General features: G+C 44.4%; 13 non-coding genes and 1 pseudogene across 13 annotated transcripts; all 14 read right to left on the bottom strand.

The window, feature by feature from the left end:
* Positions 1-344: 344 nt before the first annotated feature.
* LOC141274555 (U2 spliceosomal RNA) lies at positions 345-535 on the bottom strand. The gene has a single exon (XR_012322827.1). It is a non-coding gene; the product is annotated as a U2 spliceosomal RNA (small nuclear RNA).
* A 1115-nt stretch (positions 536-1650) lies between these two features.
* Positions 1651-1841, bottom strand: LOC141274556 (U2 spliceosomal RNA). The gene has a single exon (XR_012322828.1). It is a non-coding gene; the product is annotated as a U2 spliceosomal RNA (small nuclear RNA).
* Positions 1842-2953: 1112 nt separating this feature from the next.
* Positions 2954-3144, bottom strand: LOC141149920 (U2 spliceosomal RNA). Its single transcript, XR_012246198.1, has one exon. It is a non-coding gene; the product is annotated as a U2 spliceosomal RNA (small nuclear RNA).
* Positions 3145-4256: 1112 nt separating this feature from the next.
* On the bottom strand, positions 4257-4447 carry LOC141274558 (U2 spliceosomal RNA). Its single transcript, XR_012322829.1, has one exon. It is a non-coding gene; the product is annotated as a U2 spliceosomal RNA (small nuclear RNA).
* A 1115-nt stretch (positions 4448-5562) lies between these two features.
* On the bottom strand, positions 5563-5753 carry LOC141274559 (U2 spliceosomal RNA). Its single transcript, XR_012322830.1, has one exon. It is a non-coding gene; the product is annotated as a U2 spliceosomal RNA (small nuclear RNA).
* Positions 5754-6868: 1115 nt separating this feature from the next.
* LOC141274560 (U2 spliceosomal RNA) lies at positions 6869-7059 on the bottom strand. Its single transcript, XR_012322831.1, has one exon. It is a non-coding gene; the product is annotated as a U2 spliceosomal RNA (small nuclear RNA).
* A 1115-nt stretch (positions 7060-8174) lies between these two features.
* Positions 8175-8365, bottom strand: LOC141274561 (U2 spliceosomal RNA). The gene has a single exon (XR_012322832.1). It is a non-coding gene; the product is annotated as a U2 spliceosomal RNA (small nuclear RNA).
* A 1115-nt stretch (positions 8366-9480) lies between these two features.
* On the bottom strand, positions 9481-9673 carry LOC141150701 (U2 spliceosomal RNA). Its single transcript, XR_012246832.1, has one exon. It is a non-coding gene; the product is annotated as a U2 spliceosomal RNA (small nuclear RNA).
* Positions 9674-12266: 2593 nt separating this feature from the next.
* LOC141274563 (U2 spliceosomal RNA) lies at positions 12267-12457 on the bottom strand. Its single transcript, XR_012322834.1, has one exon. It is a non-coding gene; the product is annotated as a U2 spliceosomal RNA (small nuclear RNA).
* A 1115-nt stretch (positions 12458-13572) lies between these two features.
* Positions 13573-13754, bottom strand: LOC141150176 (U2 spliceosomal RNA). Its single transcript, XR_012246442.1, has one exon. It is a non-coding gene; the product is annotated as a U2 spliceosomal RNA (small nuclear RNA).
* A 525-nt stretch (positions 13755-14279) lies between these two features.
* On the bottom strand, positions 14280-14395 carry LOC141151146 (U2 spliceosomal RNA; annotated as a pseudogene).
* A 1115-nt stretch (positions 14396-15510) lies between these two features.
* Positions 15511-15701, bottom strand: LOC141274564 (U2 spliceosomal RNA). Its single transcript, XR_012322835.1, has one exon. It is a non-coding gene; the product is annotated as a U2 spliceosomal RNA (small nuclear RNA).
* Positions 15702-16816: 1115 nt separating this feature from the next.
* Positions 16817-17007, bottom strand: LOC141151151 (U2 spliceosomal RNA). The gene has a single exon (XR_012246985.1). It is a non-coding gene; the product is annotated as a U2 spliceosomal RNA (small nuclear RNA).
* Positions 17008-18122: 1115 nt separating this feature from the next.
* On the bottom strand, positions 18123-18310 carry LOC141150687 (U2 spliceosomal RNA). The gene has a single exon (XR_012246821.1). It is a non-coding gene; the product is annotated as a U2 spliceosomal RNA (small nuclear RNA).
* Positions 18311-20837: the final 2527 nt, after the last annotated feature.

Here is a 20837-nt window from a genome sequence, read left to right on the forward strand (position 1 = left end):
ATATACTGAAAGGTCAATTATATTGTGCAGCTTATCTCACCACCTGTAGTTATTTAGGTGAAAGCTCCAAAATGCTTGCCTAATATGTCTGTTTATCCAAAAGGAAGTAAAAAGGGAGAGCTAGAAAGATAGCATTGCATCACATTACATGGCAATGCAATGCACAGTTGCTGAAGTTGAACCAAAATGAGCTTGTAATCTGGCTTCTGCAACTTTGAACATGAAAAATCCAATGAGGAGAAGAAAAGCAAAGCCAAAGAGTCCATCCCAAAATCCGACAAACAAGCAAAATGAACAAAAAACATTGAATTCAATTCTTTCTGATTTTAGAAACTGCATTAAAGAAGGGGTGCACCGGTCCTGGAGATACTGCAATACCAGGTCAATGCGTGGAGTGGACAGAGCAAGCTCTTTTTCCATCTCCCTGTTCTAAAAATCCATTTAATATATGGTCCCCAGATAGGGGACGTATCAGATATTAAACTGATAAGAACAGATACTACACTTGATCTTAGCCAAAAGGCCGAGAAGCGATAACCAGAATTGGTTTCAAACTACGGAGCCACCCAAGGATCCTGAAAAGTCCATTTGTGGAGATGAGCTCCTGGACTCCCGTTAAGAAGACATGTTGTCAACCTCTAGATCCCTTACATGCCTGCACTTTTCGGCTTGCTGCTGCTGCAATCCACGCGTTTTAGATCTGCATAACTCCACCTCTTTAAACACAGCACCTTCACCCCCTGCTGTTCCCACCCGCCTCAACACCGTTGGAAGGGAGGAGAACCAATTAAGGCGGGGGGTGGGGTGGAACGAGCAGCTGTCTACCCTTAGCAGGAGGGCTCCTGATTACATACCTCTCCTGCTGCTGCTGCTGCTGGCTGTCCAGCAGCAGACTGAAGGTGGCTGCTGCTGTGCACAGGTATATAAAGGCTCAGAGCCTATTATGACACGCGCAGCCAGCGTTCCATTGCCACATTCCATCTACTGCAGGCAGGATACCTGGCTGGCTGAATGTCGCTGAGAAGCTCACAGAGACCGCCATAAGCAACAGTTTAACAGAATGCCACAGACTAATCAACCAAACTTTTTGGGTTGGGTTCTCTTTTATAGTCTGCAGGCATTAAATGAAAGAAGTCAGTGTTCCAGCAGAAGGAGACAACGTTTCAGAAAAGGCATTGTAGCAAACCAAAAAAGAAATTTTAAGCGCAGCAGAGTAACCAGCGCACATACCTGTTAGCTCAGGTGAGTTTAAAAGGCTGCTGTTGATAACAAGGGCATTTGCTAAATAGATGGTGTGTGTGCAACAATATACTGAAAGGTCAATTATATTGTGCAGCTTATCTCACCACCTGTAGTTATTTAGGTGAAAGCTCCAAAATGCTTGCCTAATATGTCTGTTTATCCAAAAGGAAGTAAAAAGGGAGAGCTAGAAAGATAGCATTGCATCACATTACATGGCAATGCAATGCACAGTTGCTGAAGTTGAACCAAAATGAGCTTGTAATCTGGCTTCTGCAACTTTGAACATGAAAAATCCAATGAGGAGAAGAAAAGCAAAGCCAAAGAGTCCATCCCAAAATCCGACAAACAAGCAAAATGAACAAAAAACATTGAATTCAATTCTTTCTGATTTTAGAAACTGCATTAAAGAAGGGGTGCACCGGTCCTGGAGATACTGCAATACCAGGTCAATGCGTGGAGTGGACAGAGCAAGCTCTTTTTCCATCTCCCTGTTCTAAAAATCCATTTAATATATGGTCCCCAGATAGGGGACGTATCAGATATTAAACTGATAAGAACAGATACTACACTTGATCTTAGCCAAAAGGCCGAGAAGCGATAACCAGAATTGGTTTCAAACTACGGAGCCACCCAAGGATCCTGAAAAGTCCATTTGTGGAGATGAGCTCCTGGACTCCCGTTAAGAAGACATGTTGTCAACCTCTAGATCCCTTACATGCCTGCACTTTTCGGCTTGCTGCTGCTGCAATCCACGCGTTTTAGATCTGCATAACTCCACCTCTTTAAACACAGCACCTTCACCCCCTGCTGTTCCCACCCGCCTCAACACCGTTGGAAGGGAGGAGAACCAATTAAGGCGGGGGGTGGGGTGGAACGAGCAGCTGTCTACCCTTAGCAGGGGGGCTCCTGATTACATACCTCTCCTGCTGCTGCTGCTGGCTGTCCAGCAGCAGACTGAAGGTGGCTGCTGCTGTGCACAGGTATATAAAGGCTCAGAGCCTATTATGACACGCGCAGCCAGCGTTCCATTGCCACATTCCATCTACTGCAGGCAGGATACCTGGCTGGCTGAATGTCGCTGAGAAGCTCACAGAGACCGCCATAAGCAACAGTTTAACAGAATGCCACAGACTAATCAACCAAACTTTTTGGGTTGGGTTCTCTTTTATAGTCTGCAGGCATTAAATGAAAGAAGTCAGTGTTCCAGCAGAAGGAGACAACGTTTCAGAAAAGGCATTGTAGCAAACCAAAAAAGAAATTTTAAGCGCAGCAGAGTAACCAGCGCACATACCTGTTAGCTCAGGTGAGTTTAAAAGGCTGCTGTTGATAACAAGGGCATTTGCTAAATAGATGGTGTGTGTGCAACAATATACTGAAAGGTCAATTATATTGTGCAGCTTATCTCACCACCTGTAGTTATTTAGGTGAAAGCTCCAAAATGCTTGCCTAATATGTCTGTTTATCCAAAAGGAAGTAAAAAGGGAGAGCTAGAAAGATAGCATTGCATCACATTACATGGCAATGCAATGCACAGTTGCTGAAGTTGAACCAAAATGAGCTTGTAATCTGGCTTCTGCAACTTTGAACATGAAAAATCCAATGAGGAGAAGAAAAGCAAAGCCAAAGAGTCCATCCCAAAATCCGACAAACAAGCAAAATGAACAAAAAACATTGAATTCAATTCTTTCTGATTTTAGAAACTGCATTAAAGAAGGGGTGCACCGGTCCTGGAGATACTGCAATACCAGGTCAATGCGTGGAGTGGACAGAGCAAGCTCTTTTTCCATCTCCCTGTTCTAAAAATCCATTTAATATATGGTCTCCAGATAGGGGACGTATCAGATATTAAACTGATAAGAACAGATACTACACTTGATCTTAGCCAAAAGGCCGAGAAGCGATAACCAGAATTGGTTTCAAACTACGGAGCCACCCAAGGATCCTGAAAAGTCCATTTGTGGAGATGAGCTCCTGGACTCCCGTTAAGAAGACATGTTGTCAACCTCTAGATCCCTTACATGCCTGCACTTTTCGGCTTGCTGCTGCTGCAATCCACGCGTTTTAGATCTGCATAACTCCACCTCTTTAAACACAGCACCTTCACCCCCTGCTGTTCCCACCCGCCTCAACACCGTTGGAAGGGAGGAGAACCAATTAAGGCGGGGGGTGGGGTGGAACGAGCAGCTGTCTACCCTTAGCAGGAGGGCTCCTGATTACATACCTCTCCTGCTGCTGCTGCTGGCTGTCCAGCAGCAGACTGAAGGTGGCTGCTGCTGTGCACAGGTATATAAAGGCTCAGAGCCTATTATGACACGCGCAGCCAGCGTTCCATTGCCACATTCCATCTACTGCAGGCAGGATACCTGGCTGGCTGAATGTCGCTGAGAAGCTCACAGAGACCGCCATAAGCAACAGTTTAACAGAATGCCACAGACTAATCAACCAAACTTTTTGGGTTGGGTTCCCTTTTATAGTCTGCAGGCATTAAATGAAAGAAGTCAGTGTTCCAGCAGAAGGAGACAACGTTTCAGAAAAGGCATTGTAGCAAACCAAAAAAGAAATTTTAAGCGCAGCAGAGTAACCAGCGCACATACCTGTTAGCTCAGGTGAGTTTAAAAGGCTGCTGTTGATAACAAGGGCATTTGCTAAATAGATGGTGTGTGTTCAACAATATACTGAAAGGTCAATTATATTGTGCAGCTTATCTCACCACCTGTAGTTATTTAGGTGAAAGCTCCAAAATGCTTGCCTAATATGTCTGTTTATCCAAAAGGAAGTAAAAAGGGAGAGCTAGAAAGATAGCATTGCATCACATTACATGGCAATGCAATGCACAGTTGCTGAAGTTGAACCAAAATGAGCTTGTAATCTGGCTTCTGCAACTTTGAACATGAAAAATCCAATGAGGAGAAGAAAAGCAAAGCCAAAGAGTCCATCCCAAAATCCGACAAACAAGCAAAATGAACAAAAAACATTGAATTCAATTCTTTCTGATTTTAGAAACTGCATTAAAGAAGGGGTGCACCGGTCCTGGAGATACTGCAATACCAGGTCAATGCGTGGAGTGGACAGAGCAAGCTCTTTTTCCATCTCCCTGTTCTAAAAATCCATTTAATATATGGTCCCCAGATAGGGGACGTATCAGATATTAAACTGATAAGAACAGATACTACACTTGATCTTAGCCAAAAGGCCGAGAAGCGATAACCAGAATTGGTTTCAAACTACGGAGCCACCCAAGGATCCTGAAAAGTCCATTTGTGGAGATGAGCTCCTGGACTCCCGTTAAGAAGACATGTTGTCAACCTCTAGATCCCTTACATGCCTGCACTTTTCGGCTTGCTGCTGCTGCAATCCACGCGTTTTAGATCTGCATAACTCCACCTCTTTAAACACAGCACCTTCACCCCCTGCTGTTCCCACCCGCCTCAACACCGTTGGAAGGGAGGAGAACCAATTAAGGCGGGGGGTGGGGTTGAACGAGCAGCTGTCTACCCTTAGCAGGAGGGCTCCTGATTACATACCTCTCCTGCTGCTGCTGCTGCTGGCTGTCCAGCAGCAGACTGAAGGTGGCTGCTGCTGTGCACAGGTATATAAAGGCTCAGAGCCTATTATGACACGCGCAGCCAGCGTTCCATTGCCACATTCCATCTACTGCAGGCAGGATACCTGGCTGGCTGAATGTCGCTGAGAAGCTCACAGAGACCGCCATAAGCAACAGTTTAACAGAATGCCACAGACTAATCAACCAAACTTTTTGGGTTGGGTTCTCTTTTATAGTCTGCAGGCATTAAATGAAAGAAGTCAGTGTTCCAGCAGAAGGAGACAACGTTTCAGAAAAGGCATTGTAGCAAACCAAAAAAGAAATTTTAAGCGCAGCAGAGTAACCAGCGCACATACCTGTTAGCTCAGGTGAGTTTAAAAGGCTGCTGTTGATAACAAGGGCATTTGCTAAATAGATGGTGTGTGTGCAACAATATACTGAAAGGTCAATTATATTGTGCAGCTTATCTCACCACCTGTAGTTATTTAGGTGAAAGCTCCAAAATGCTTGCCTAATATGTCTGTTTATCCAAAAGGAAGTAAAAAGGGAGAGCTAGAAAGATAGCATTGCATCACATTACATGGCAATGCAATGCACAGTTGCTGAAGTTGAACCAAAATGAGCTTGTAATCTGGCTTCTGCAACTTTGAACATGAAAAATCCAATGAGGAGAAGAAAAGCAAAGCCAAAGAGTCCATCCCAAAATCCGACAAACAAGCAAAATGAACAAAAAACATTGAATTCAATTCTTTCTGATTTTAGAAACTGCATTAAAGAAGGGGTGCACCGGTCCTGGAGATACTGCAATACCAGGTCAATGCGTGGAGTGGACAGAGCAAGCTCTTTTTCCATCTCCCTGTTCTAAAAATCCATTTAATATATGGTCCCCAGATAGGGGACGTATCAGATATTAAACTGATAAGAACAGATACTACACTTGATCTTAGCCAAAAGGCCGAGAAGCGATAACCAGAATTGGTTTCAAACTACGGAGCCACCCAAGGATCCTGAAAAGTCCATTTGTGGAGATGAGCTCCTGGACTCCCGTTAAGAAGACATGTTGTCAACCTCTAGATCCCTTACATGCCTGCACTTTTCGGCTTGCTGCTGCTGCAATCCACGCGTTTTAGATCTGCATAACTCCACCTCTTTAAACACAGCACCTTCACCCCTTGCTGTTCCCACCCGCCTCAACACCGTTGGAAGGGAGGAGAACCAATTAAGGCGGGGGGTGGGGTGGAACGAGCAGCTGTCTACCCTTAGCAGGAGGGCTCCTGATTACATACCTCTCCTGCTGCTGCTGCTGCTGGCTGTCCAGCAGCAGACTGAAGGTGGCTGCTGCTGTGCACAGGTATATAAAGGCTCAGAGCCTATTATGACACGCGCAGCCAGCGTTCCATTGCCACATTCCATCTACTGCAGGCAGGATACCTGGCTGGCTGAATGTCGCTGAGAAGCTCACAGAGACCGCCATAAGCAACAGTTTAACAGAATGCCACAGACTAATCAACCAAACTTTTTGGGTTGGGTTCTCTTTTATAGTCTGCAGGCATTAAATGAAAGAAGTCAGTGTTCCAGCAGAAGGAGACAACGTTTCAGAAAAGGCATTGTAGCAAACCAAAAAAGAAATTTTAAGCGCAGCAGAGTAACCAGCGCACATACCTGTTAGCTCAGGTGAGTTTAAAAGGCTGCTGTTGATAACAAGGGCATTTGCTAAATAGATGGTGTGTGTGCAACAATATACTGAAAGGTCAATTATATTGTGCAGCTTATCTCACCACCTGTAGTTATTTAGGTGAAAGCTCCAAAATGCTTGCCTAATATGTCTGTTTATCCAAAAGGAAGTAAAAAGGGAGAGCTAGAAAGATAGCATTGCATCACATTACATGGCAATGCAATGCACAGTTGCTGAAGTTGAACCAAAATGAGCTTGTAATCTGGCTTCTGCAACTTTGAACATGAAAAATCCAATGAGGAGAAGAAAAGCAAAGCCAAAGAGTCCATCCCAAAATCCGACAAACAAGCAAAATGAACAAAAAACATTGAATTCAATTCTTTCTGATTTTAGAAACTGCATTAAAGAAGGGGTGCACCGGTCCTGGAGATACTGCAATACCAGGTCAATGCGTGGAGTGGACAGAGCAAGCTCTTTTTCCATCTCCCTGTTCTAAAAATCCATTTAATATATGGTCCCCAGATAGGGGACGTATCAGATATTAAACTGATAAGAACAGATACTACACTTGATCTTAGCCAAAAGGCCGAGAAGCGATAACCAGAATTGGTTTCAAACTACGGAGCCACCCAAGGATCCTGAAAAGTCCATTTGTGGAGATGAGCTCCTGGACTCCCGTTAAGAAGACATGTTGTCAACCTCTAGATCCCTTACATGCCTGCACTTTTCGGCTTGCTGCTGCTGCAATCCACGCGTTTTAGATCTGCATAACTCCACCTCTTTAAACACAGCACCTTCACCCCCTGCTGTTCCCACCCGCCTCAACACCGTTGGAAGGGAGGAGAACCAATTAAGGCGGGGGGTGGGGTGGAACGAGCAGCTGTCTACCCTTAGCAGGAGGGCTCCTGATTACATACCTCTCCTGCTGCTGCTGCTGCTGGCTGTCCAGCAGCAGACTGAAGGTGGCTGCTGCTGTGCACAGGTATATAAAGGCTCAGAGCCTATTATGACACGCGCAGCCAGCGTTCCATTGCCACATTCCATCTACTGCAGGCAGGATACCTGGCTGGCTGAATGTCGCTGAGAAGCTCACAGAGACCGCCATAAGCAACAGTTTAACAGAATGCCACAGACTAATCAACCAAACTTTTTGGGTTGGGTTCTCTTTTATAGTCTGCAGGCATTAAATGAAAGAAGTCAGTGTTCCAGCAGAAGGAGACAACGTTTCAGAAAAGGCATTGTAGCAAACCAAAAAAGAAATTTTAAGCGCAGCAGAGTAACCAGCGCACATACCTGTTAGCTCAGGTGAGTTTAAAAGGCTGCTGTTGATAACAAGGGCATTTGCTAAATAGATGGTGTGTGTGCAACAATATACTGAAAGGTCAATTATATTGTGCAGCTTATCTCACCACCTGTAGTTATTTAGGTGAAAGCTCCAAAATGCTTGCCTAATATGTCTGTTTATCCAAAAGGAAGTAAAAAGGGAGAGCTAGAAAGATAGCATTGCATCACATTACATGGCAATGCAATGCACAGTTGCTGAAGTTGAACCAAAATGAGCTTGTAATCTGGCTTCTGCAACTTTGAACATGAAAAATCCAATGAGGAGAAGAAAAGCAAAGCCAAAGAGTCCATCCCAAAATCCGACAAACAAGCAAAATGAACAAAAAACATTGAATTCAATTCTTTCTGATTTTAGAAACTGCATTAAAGAAGGGGTGCACCGGTCCTGGAGATACTGCAATACCAGGTCAATGCGTGGAGTGGACAGAGCAAGCTCTTTTTCCATCTCCCTGTTCTAAAAATCCATTTAATATATGGTCCCCAGATAGGGGACGTATCAGATATTAAACTGATAAGAACAGATACTACACTTGATCTTAGCCAAAAGGCCGAGAAGCGATAACCAGAATTGGTTTCAAACTACGGAGCCACCCAAGGATCCTGAAAAGTCCATTTGTGGAGATGAGCTCCTGGACTCCCGTTAAGAAGACATGTTGTCAACCTCTAGATCCCTTACATGCCTGCACTTTTCGGCTTGCTGCTGCTGCAATCCACGCGTTTTAGATCTGCATAACTCCACCTCTTTAAACACAGCACCTTCACCCCCTGCTGTTCCCACCCGCCTCAACACCGTTGGAAGGGAGGAGAACCAATTAAGGCGGGGGGTGGGGTGGAACGAGCAGCTGTCTACCCTTAGCAGGAGGGCTCCTGATTACATACCTCTCCTGCTGCTGCTGCTGCTGGCTGTCCAGCAGCAGACTGAAGGTGGCTGCTGCTGTGCACAGGTATATAAAGGCTCAGAGCCTATTATGACACGCGCAGCCAGCGTTCCATTGCCACATTCCATCTACTGCAGGCAGGATACCTGGCTGGCTGAATGTCGCTGAGAAGCTCACAGAGACCGCCATAAGCAACAGTTTAACAGAATGCCACAGACTAATCAACCAAACTTTTTGGGTTGGGTTCTCTTTTATAGTCTGCAGGCATTAAATGAAAGAAGTCAGTGTTCCAGCAGAAGGAGACAACGTTTCAGGAAAGGCATTGTAGCAAACCAAAAAAGAAATTTTAAGCGCAGCAGAGTAACCAGCGCACATACCTGTTAGCTCAGGTGAGTTTAAAAGGCTGCTGTTGATAACAAGGGCATTTGCTAAATAGATGGTGTGTGTGCAACAATATACTGAAAGGTCAATTATATTGTGCAGCTTATCTCACCACCTGTAGTTATTTAGGTGAAAGCTCCAAAATGCTTGCCTAATATGTCTGTTTATCCAAAAGGAAGTAAAAAGGGAGAGCTAGAAAGATAGCATTGCATCACATTACATGGCAATGCAATGCACAGTTGCTGAAGTTGAACCAAAATGAGCTTGTAATCTGGCTTCTGCAACTTTGAACATGAAAAATCCAATGAGGAGAAGAAAAGCAAAGCCAAAGAGTCCATCCCAAAATCCGACAAACAAGCAAAATGAACAAAAAACATTGAATTCAATTCTTTCTGATTTTAGAAACTGCATTAAAGAAGGGGTGCACCGGTCCTGGAGATACTGCAATACCAGGTCAATGCGTGGAGTGGACAGAGCAAGCTCTTTTTCCATCTCCCTGTTCTAAAAATCCATTTAATATATGGTCCCCAGATAGGGGACGTATCAGATATTAAACTGATAAGAACAGATTTTTTTTTTTTTTCTTTTTCATAACACTCAGATTACAAGTACCATCTCGATTCCATACTTCTGAAAACGGTGATGGACCAAATCCATCATCGTGTCATTTTAAAACAAAAAAACATTATTTAATGCATATACAAAAAAAACAAAACAACAACCAGTATTTCCTCTCAGACACATAATATATAGAGGAAGGAAACAAAACACATTACTGCATTCCTCCCTTCAACGCATAATATGTTAGATACTCCAACAGTCCTTTCTCTTGCGAGAAAGATTCAAAGTTTGTATTCACATAATCTATCCATGTCCTTCCCACCTTATAGGTTTCAAAAAACCTCTCTTTATTTGCCTTCACACTTGCGATTACCTTTGGAAAAAAAGCTTCAAAACACACACCACTTCCCTTCATTTCCGCAATTCCTTTTTTAACTTTGTCCATTTCTTTATCAGCTTCCTCCTCTTCTGTTTGCCTCTGAACCTCTACCGTCTTCTTTTTTTCTTTCTTTTCCGCCTTTGCACTTTCCATCTTCTCCTTATTACTCTTTCTCTTTGGGCATTCCTTAAACCTATGCCCAATTTCCATACACAGGTTACACTTATTCCTTTCTACTGGACATGATTTAGAAACATGTCCTTCCGCTTTACACTTCCAACACTTTTCTGCAGTACAGTCTTCACGTTTATGACCATATACCTCACAAATTGAACAAAAGGAATCCATCCCATTAAAGAATAAATTCCCACTTACTTTACCAAGCTTAAACCTTTGAGGCGGGTAGGAAAAACTCCTATCCTTGTTCATGTTAAATTCCACAAAAAATTTCCACTTTCCCGTCCATACTCCGAATTCATTCATTACTTTACCTTTTGATACTACAGACTTGGCAAAACCACTCAAAAACGTGACAATGTCCTCTTCTGGAACCAGTGGTGAAAACATCTTCACTGTCACCATCTTTTCACTACTAAATACGTGACGTTGAAACCGAATTCCAACAAACTTCTCATGTCTCAATTCATCAAAAGAATCCATATAGTTCTCCAAAATCTTCCTAGACTCAAAAAACACGTCATAGACACCCTTTTGGGGATAATCCATAACTGCCACGATGTCTTCTTTTTTCACCTTTGCGACACCCAAGATGATCTCCTTCATAATAAACCGAAAGTCCTTAACCTTCTGACAGTCTCTCCGGACAAAAATCCGGAAAGCGGTCTCCACACGTGCATGTTCTGGAACCTCCAACTTCGGCCACAACTCCGCCTCTGTTGCCATGATTCTCCAACAGAATGAGCGTAATCTCCACTCCAACACACAGAAGGAGCGAGTATGATCGCTTCCCGTTGTCTGGGGACTAAGCCGACACGCCTATAGCAGCAAGGGGGTGAAGTCCCCACAATTAAGTAAGGACGATCCCCCAAGGCCGACGAGCCAGGTACCCCAGACACCTCCAACCAAAACCAAGGCAGCAATCGCTAAATCACTGCACTTGATCTTAGCCAAAAGGCCGAGAAGCGATAACCAGAATTGGTTTCAAACTACGGAGCCACCCAAGGATCCTGAAAAGTCCATTTGTGGAGATGAGCTCCTGGACTCCCGTTAAGAAGACATGTTGTCAACCTCTAGATCCCTTACATGCCTGCACTTTTCGGCTTGCTGCTGCTGCAATCCACGCGTTTTAGATCTGCATAACTCCACCTCTTTAAACACAGCACCTTCACCCCCTGCTGTTCCCACCCGCCTCAACACCGTTGGAAGGGAGGAGAACCAATTAAGGCGGGGGGTGGGGTGGAACGAGCAGCTGTCTACCCTTAGCAGGAGGGCTCCTGATTACATACCTCTCCTGCTGCTGCTGCTGCTGGCTGTCCAGCAGCAGACTGAAGGTGGCTGCTGCTGTGCACAGGTATATAAAGGCTCAGAGCCTATTATGACACGCGCAGCCAGCGTTCCATTGCCACATTCCATCTACTGCAGGCAGGATACCTGGCTGGCTGAATGTCGCTGAGAAGCTCACAGAGACCGCCATAAGCAACAGTTTAACAGAATGCCACAGACTAATCAACCAAACTTTTTGGGTTGGGTTCTCTTTTATAGTCTGCAGGCATTAAATGAAAGAAGTCAGTGTTCCAGCAGAAGGAGACAACGTTTCAGAAAAGGCATTGTAGCAAACCAAAAAAGAAATTTTAAGCGCAGCAGAGTAACCAGCGCACATACCTGTTAGCTCAGGTGAGTTTAAAAGGCTGCTGTTGATAACAAGGGCATTTGCTAAATAGATGGTGTGTGTGCAACAATATACTGAAAGGTCAATTATATTGTGCAGCTTATCTCACCACCTGTAGTTATTTAGGTGAAAGCTCCAAAATGCTTGCCTAATATGTCTGTTTATCCAAAAGGAAGTAAAAAGGGAGAGCTAGAAAGATAGCATTGCATCACATTACATGGCAATGCAATGCACAGTTGCTGAAGTTGAACCAAAATGAGCTTGTAATCTGGCTTCTGCAACTTTGAACATGAAAAATCCAATGAGGAGAAGAAAAGCAAAGCCAAAGAGTCCATCCCAAAATCCGACAAACAAGCAAAATGAACAAAAAACATTGAATTCAATTCTTTCTGATTTTAGAAACTGCATTAAAGAAGGGGTGCACCGGTCCTGGAGATACTGCAATACCAGGTCAATGCGTGGAGTGGACAGAGCAAGCTCTTTTTCCATCTCCCTGTTCTAAAAATCCATTTAATATATGGTCCCCAGATAGGGGACGTATCAGATATTAAACTGATAAGAACAGATACTACACTTGATCTTAGCCAAAAGGCCGAGAAGCGATAACCAGAATTGGTTTCAAACTACGGAGCCACCCAAGGATCCTGAAAAGTCCATTTGTGGAGATGAGCTCCTGGACTCCCGTTAAGAAGACATGTTGTCAACCTCTAGATCCCTTACATGCCTGCACTTTTCGGCTTGCTGCTGCTGCAATCCACGCGTTTTAGATCTGCATAACTCCACCTCTTTAAACACAGCACCTTCACCCCCTGCTGTTCCCACCCGCCTCAACACCGTTGGAAGGGAGGAGAACCAATTAAGGCGGGGGGTGGGGTGGAACGAGCAGCTGTCTACCCTTAGCAGGAGGGCTCCTGATTACATACCTCTCCTGCTGCTGCTGCTGCTGGCTGTCCAGCAGCAGACTGAAGGTGGCTGCTGCTGTGCACAGGTATATAAAGGCTCAGAGCCTATTATGACACGCGCAGCCAGCGTTCCATTGCCACATTCCATCTACTGCAGGCAGGATACCTGGCTGGCTGAATGTCGCTGAGAAGCTCACAGAGACCGCCATAAGCAACAGTTTAACAGAATGCCACAGACTAATCAACCAAACTTTTTGGGTTGGGTTCTCTTTTATAGTCTGCAGGCATTAAATGAAAGAAGTCAGTGTTCCAGCAGAAGGAGACAACGTTTCAGAAAAGGCATTGTAGCAAACCAAAAAAGAAATTTTAAGCGCAGCAGAGTAACCAGCGCACATACCTGTTAGCTCAGGTGAGTTTAAAAGGCTGCTGTTGATAACAAGGGCATTTGCTAAATAGATGGTGTGTGTGCAACAATATACTGAAAGGTCAATTATATTGTGCAGCTTATCTCACCACCTGTAGTTATTTAGGTGAAAGCTCCAAAATGCTTGCCTAATATGTCTGTTTATCCAAAAGGAAGTAAAAAGGGAGAGCTAGAAAGATAGCATTGCATCACATTACATGGCAATGCAATGCACAGTTGCTGAAGTTGAACCAAAATGAGCTTGTAATCTGGCTTCTGCAACTTTGAACATGAAAAATCCAATGAGGAGAAGAAAAGCAAAGCCAAAGAGTCCATCCCAAAATCCGACAAACAAGCAAAATGAACAAAAAACATTGAATTCAATTCTTTCTGATTTTAGAAACTGCATTAAAGAAGGGGTGCACCGGTCCTGGAGATACTGCAATACCAGGTCAATGCGTGGAGTGGACAGAGCAAGCTCTTTTTCCATCTCCCTGTTCTAAAAATCCATTTAATATATGGTCCCCAGATAGGGGACGTATCAGATATTAAACTGATAAGAACAGATTTTTTGATTGAAGCTGCATCCAAGGCACTGAAAAATGTGACCGAAGTCACACCAAAACAGCGCACGAGGCGAGGATTCATGTGGACCATTCCCGGAGGAGAGGGTCCCCAATAAACCATCCCCATCCCTCCGAGCCAGAAGGCCACAGCGAGGGTCAGGAATCTCCGATGCTCTCCCTAGCCGAAGCCGGAGAAGAGCCGTTTTCGTGCTCCCAGCTTCCATCTAGGCTGCCACCCTAGTGGAGCTGGAGCCTGTGTTGGTTTCTCAGCCCAAAGCTGACCGGACCTCCGACCGGGTTTATAAAAATTCCCCTTCCTAGCCCGGAGGCCAGGAATAGGGGGGGGTTGCTCAGAAAGTATGATTGGCAAAGGTGCAGCGTGCTACGAAGCCAAGTCTTTCTGGGGTTCCCAGTCCCAGTAAGCTTGAACTCCCACCAGGGCGCCTACTCCTGGGGCACATTGCTCCAAAGCCCTCACACTTACCCAGCCTAGTGACTTCGATCCTGGAGGGCCATGTTTTCCATCAGATAACTCTATGAGCCACCTGGCGTACTAACAAGTGCACCAAACCAGTGTGTAAAATGCATCAATTTACTAGGGCAGCCCAAGGAAAAAACTGCCTTTTCAAAAGATACTACACTTGATCTTAGCCAAAATGCCGAGAAGCGATAACCAGAATTGGTTTCAAACTACGGAGCCACCCAAGGATCCTGAAAAGTCCATTTGTGGAGATGAGCTCCTGGACTCCCGTTAAGAAGACATGTTGTCAACCTCTAGATCCCTTACATGCCTGCACTTTTCGGCTTGCTGCTGCTGCAATCCACGCGTTTTAGATCTGCATAACTCCACCTCTTTAAACACAGCACCTTCACCCCCTGCTGTTCCCACCCGCCTCAACACCGTTGGAAGGGAGGAGAACCAATTAAGGCGGGGGGTGGGGTGGAACGAGCAGCTGTCTACCCTTAGCAGGAGGGCTCCTGATTACATACCTCTCCTGCTGCTGCTGCTGCTGGCTGTCCAGCAGCAGACTGAAGGTGGCTGCTGCTGTGCACAGGTATATAAAGGCTCAGAGCCTATTATGACACGCGCAGCCAGCGTTCCATTGCCACATTCCATCTACTGCAGGCAGGATACCTGGCTGGCTGAATGTCGCTGAGAAGCTCACAGAGACCGCCATAAGCAACAGTTTAACAGAATGCCACAGACTAATCAACCAAACTTTTTGGGTTGGGTTCTCTTTTATAGTCTGCAGGCATTAAATGAAAGAAGTCAGTGTTCCAGCAGAAGAAGACAACGTTTCAGAAAAGGCATTGTAGCAAACCAAAAAAGAAATTTTAAGCGCAGCAGAGTAACCAGCGCACATACCTGTTAGCTCAGGTGAGTTTAAAAGGCTGCTGTTGATAACAAGGGCATTTGCTAAATAGATGGTGTGTGTGCAACAATATACTGAAAGGTCAATTATATTGTGCAGCTTATCTCACCACCTGTAGTTATTTAGGTGAAAGCTCCAAAATGCTTGCCTAATATGTCTGTTTATCCAAAAGGAAGTAAAAAGGGAGAGCTAGAAAGATAGCATTGCATCACATTACATGGCAATGCAATGCACAGTTGCTGAAGTTGAACCAAAATGAGCTTGTAATCTGGCTTCTGCAACTTTGAACATGAAAAATCCAATGAGGAGAAGAAAAGCAAAGCCAAAGAGTCCATCCCAAAATCCGACAAACAAGCAAAATGAACAAAAAACATTGAATTCAATTCTTTCTGATTTTAGAAACTGCATTAAAGAAGGGGTGCACCGGTCCTGGAGATACTGCAATACCAGGTCAATGCGTGGAGTGGACAGAGCAAGCTCTTTTTCCATCTCCCTGTTCTAAAAATCCATTTAATATATGGTCCCCAGATAGGGGACGTATCAGATATTAAACTGATAAGAACAGATACTACACTTGATCTTAGCCAAAAGGCCGAGAAGCGATAACCAGAATTGGTTTCAAACTACGGAGCCACCCAAGGATCCTGAAAAGTCCATTTGTGGAGATGAGCTCCTGGACTCCCGTTAAGAAGACATGTTGTCAACCTCTAGATCCCTTACATGCCTGCACTTTTCGGCTTGCTGCTGCTGCAATCCACGCGTTTTAGATCTGCATAACTCCACCTCTTTAAACACAGCACCTTCACCCCCTGCTGTTCCCACCCGCCTCAACACCGTTGGAAGGGAGGAGAACCAATTAAGGCGGGGGGTGGGGTGGAACGAGCAGCTGTCTACCCTTAGCAGGAGGGCTCCTGATTACATACCTCTCCTGCTGCTGCTGCTGCTGGCTGTCCAGCAGCAGACTGAAGGTGGCTGCTGCTGTGCACAGGTATATAAAGGCTCAGAGCCTATTATGACACGCGCAGCCAGCGTTCCATTGCCACATTCCATCTACTGCAGGCAGGATACCTGGCTGGCTGAATGTCGCTGAGAAGCTCACAGAGACCGCCATAAGCAACAGTTTAACAGAATGCCACAGACTAATCAACCAAACTTTTTGGGTTGGGTTCTCTTTTATAGTCTGCAGGCATTAAATGAAAGAAGTCAGTGTTCCAGCAGAAGGAGACAACGTTTCAGAAAAGGCATTGTAGCAAACCAAAAAAGAAATTTTAAGCGCAGCAGAGTAACCAGCGCACATACCTGTTAGCTCAGGTGAGTTTAAAAGGCTGCTGTTGATAACAAGGGCATTTGCTAAATAGATGGTGTGTGTGCAGCAATATACTGAAAGGTCAATTATATTGTGCAGCTTATCTCACCACCTGTAGTTATTTAGGTGAAAGCTCCAAAATGCTTGCCTAATATGTCTGTTTATCCAAAAGGAAGTAAAAAGGGAGAGCTAGAAAGATAGCATTGCATCACATTACATGGCAATGCAATGCACAGTTGCTGAAGTTGAACCAAAATGAGCTTGTAATCTGGCTTCTGCAACTTTGAACATGAAAAATCCAATGAGGAGAAGAAAAGCAAAGCCAAAGAGTCCATCCCAAAATCCGACAAACAAGCAAAATGAACAAAAAACATTGAATTCAATTCTTTCTGATTTTAGAAACTGCATTAAAGAAGGGGTGCACCGGTCCTGGAGATACTGCAATACCAGGTCAATGCGTGGAGTGGACAGAGCAAGCTCTTTTTCCATCTCCCTGTTCTAAAAATCCATTTAATATATGGTCCCCTGATAGGGGACGTATCAGATATTAAACTGATAAGAACAGATACTACACTTGATCTTAGCCAAAAGGCCGAGAAGCGATAACCAGAATTGGTTTCAAACTACGGAGCCACCCAAGGATCCTGAAAAGTCCATTTGTGGAGATGAGCTCCTGGACTCCCGTTAAGAAGACATGTTGTCAACCTCTAGATCCCTTACATGCCTGCACTTTTCGGCTTGCTGCTGCTGCAATCCACGCGTTTTAGATCTGCATAACTCCACCTCTTTAAACACAGCACCTTCACCCCCTGCTGTTCCCACCCGCCTCAACACCGTTGGAAGGGAGGAGAACCAATTAAGGCGGGGGGTGGGGTGGAACGAGCAGCTGTCTACCCTTAGCAGGAGGGCTCCTGATTACATACCTCTCCTGCTGCTGCTGCTGCTGGCTGTCCAGCAGCAGACTGAAGGTGGCTGCTGCTGTGCACAGGTATATAAAGGCTCAGAGCCTATTATGACACGCGCAGCCAGCGTTCCATTGCCACATTCCATCTACTGCAGGCAGGATACCTGGCTGGCTGAATGTCGCTGAGAAGCTCACAGAGACCGCCATAAGCAACAGTTTAACAGAATGCCACAGACTAATCAACCAAACTTTTTGGGTTGGGTTCTCTTTTATAGTCTGCAGGCATTAAATGAAAGAAGTCAGTGTTCCAGCAGAAGGAGACAACGTTTCAGAAAAGGCATTGTAGCAAACCAAAAAAGAAATTTTAAGCGCAGCAGAGTAACCAGCGCACATACCTGTTAGCTCAGGTGAGTTTAATAGGCTGCTGTTGATAACAAGGGCATTTGCTAAATAGATGGTGTGTGTGCAACAATATACTGAAAGGTCAATTATATTGTGCAGCTTATCTCACCACCTGTAGTTATTTAGGTGAAAGCTCCAAAATGCTTGCCTAATATGTCTGTTTATCCAAAAGGAAGTAAAAAGGGAGAGCTAGAAAGATAGCATTGCATCACATTACATGGCAATGCAATGCACAGTTGCTGAAGTTGAACCAAAATGAGCTTGTAATCTGGCTTCTGCAACTTTGAACATGAAAAATCCAATGAGGAGAAGAAAAGCAAAGCCAAAGAGTCCATCCCAAAATCCGACAAACAAGCAAAATGAACAAAAAACATTGAATTCAATTCTTTCTGATTTTAGAAACTGCATTAAAGAAGGGGTGCACCGGTCCTGGAGATACTGCAATACCAGGTCAATGCGTGGAGTGGACAGAGCAAGCTCTTTTTCCATCTCCCTGTTCTAAAAATCCATTTAATATATGGTCCCCTGATAGGGGACGTATCAGATATTAAACTGATAAGAACAGATTTTTTTTTTTTTTTTTTTTTCTTAACACTCAGATTACAAGTACCATCTCGATTCCATACTTCTGAAAACGGTGATGGACCAAATCCATCATCGTGTCATTTTAAAACAAAAAAACATTATTTAATGCATATACAAAAAAAACAAAACAACAACAAGTATTTCCTCTCAGACACATAATATATAGAGGAAGGAAACAAAACACATTACTGCATTCCTCCCTTCAACGCATAATATGTTAGATACTCCAACAGTCCTTTCTCTTGCGAGAAAGATTCAAAGTTTGTATTCACATAATCTATCCATGTCCTTCCCACCTTATAGGTTTCAAAAAACCTCTCTTTATTTGCCTTCACACTTGCGATTACCTTTGGAAAAAAAGCTTCAAAACACACACCACTTCCCTTCATTTCCGCAATTCCTTTTTTAACTTTGTCCATTTCTTTATCAGCTTCCTCCTCTTCTGTTTGCCTCTGAACCTCTACCGTCTTCTTTTTTTCTTTCTTTTCCGCCTTTGCACTTTCCATCTTCTCCTTATTACTCTTTCTCTTTGGGCATTCCTTAAACCTATGCCCAATTTCCATACACAGGTTACACTTATTCCTTTCTACTGGACATGATTTAGAAACATGTCCTTCCGCTTTACACTTCCAACACTTTTCTGCAGTACAGTCTTCACGTTTATGACCATATACCTCACAAATTGAACAAAAGGAATCCATCCCATTAAAGAATAAATTCCCACTTACTTTACCAAGCTTAAACCTTTGAGGCGGGTAGGAAAAACTCCTATCCTTGTTCATGTTAAATTCCACAAAAAATTTCCACTTTCCCGTCCATACTCCGAATTCATTCATTACTTTACCTTTTGATACTACAGACTTGGCAAAACCACTCAAAAACGTGACAATGTCCTCTTCTGGAACCAGTGGTGAAAACATCTTCACTGTCACCATCTTTTCACTACTAAATACGTGACGTTGAAACCGAATTCCAACAAACTTCTCATGTCTCAATTCATCAAAAGAATCCATATAGTTCTCCAAAATCTTCCTAGACTCAAAAAACACGTCATAGACACCCTTTTGGGGATAATCCATAACTGCCACGATGTCTTCTTTTTTCACCTTTGCGACACCCAAGATGATCTCCTTCATAATAAACCGAAAGTCCTTAACCTTCTGACAGTCTCTCCGGACAAAAATCCGGAAAGCGGTCTCCACACGTGCATGTTCTGGAACCTCCAACTTCGGCCACAACTCCGCCTCTGTTGCCATGATTCTCCAACAGAATGAGCGTAATCTCCACTCCAACACACAGAAGGAGCGAGTATGATCGCTTCCCGTTGTCTGGGGACTAAGCCGACACGCCTATAGCAGCAAGGGGGTGAAGTCCCCACAATTAAGTAAGGACGATCCCCCAAGGCCGACGAGCCAGGTACCCCAGACACCTCCATCCAAAACCAAGGCAGCAATCGCTAAATCACTGCACTTGATCTTAGCCAAAAGGCCGAGAAGCGATAACCAGAATTGGTTTCAAACTACGGAGCCACCCAAGGATCCTGAAAAGTCCATTTGTGGAGATGAGCTCCTGGACTCCCGTTAAGAAGACATGTTGTCAACCTCTAGATCCCTTACATGCCTGCACTTTTCGGCTTGCTGCTGCTGCAATCCACGCGTTTTAGATCTGCATAACTCCACCTCTTTAAACACAGCACCTTCACCCCCTGCTGTTCCCACCCGCCTCAACACCGTTGGAAGGGAGGAGAACCAATTAAGGCGGGGGGTGGGGTGGAACGAGCAGCTGTCTACCCTTAGCAGGAGGGCTCCTGATTACATACCTCTCCTGCTGCTGCTGCTGCTGGCTGTCCAGCAGCAGACTGAAGGTGGCTGCTGCTGTGCACAGGTATATAAAGGCTCAGAGCCTATTATGACACGCGCAGCCAGCGTTCCATTGCCACATTCCATCTACTGCAGGCAGGATACCTGGCTGGCTGAATGTCGCTGAGAAGCTCACAGAGACCGCCATAAGCAACAGTTTAACAGAATGCCACAGACTAATCAACCAAACTTTTTGGGTTGGGTTCTCTTTTATAGTCTGCAGGCATTAAATGAAAGAAGTCAGTGTTCCAGCAGAAGGAGACAACGTTTCAGAAAAGGCATTGTAGCAAACCAAAAAAGAAATTTTAAGCGCAGCAGAGTAACCAGCGCACATACCTGTTAGCTCAGGTGAGTTTAAAAGGCTGCTGTTGATAACAAGGGCATTTGCTAAATAGATGGTGTGTGTGCAGCAATATACTGAAAGGTCAATTATATTGTGCAGCTTATCTCACCACCTGTAGTTATTTAGGTGAAAGCTCCAAAATGCTTGCCTAATATGTCTGTTTATCCAAAAGGAAGTAAAAAGGGAGAGCTAGAAAGATAGCATTGCATCACATTACATGGCAATGCAATGCACAGTTGCTGAAGTTGAACCAAAATGAGCTTGTAATCTGGCTTCTGCAACTTTGAACATGAAAAATCCAATGAGGAGAAGAAAAGCAAAGCCAAAGAGTCCATCCCAAA

The sequence above is a fragment of the Phyllobates terribilis genome, unplaced genomic scaffold (assembly GCF_046119375.1).
Source record: "Phyllobates terribilis strain yellow unplaced genomic scaffold, ASM4611937v1 Scaffold_5__5_contigs__length_657084704, whole genome shotgun sequence".
Lineage (NCBI taxonomy): Eukaryota > Metazoa > Chordata > Amphibia > Anura > Dendrobatidae > Phyllobates > Phyllobates terribilis.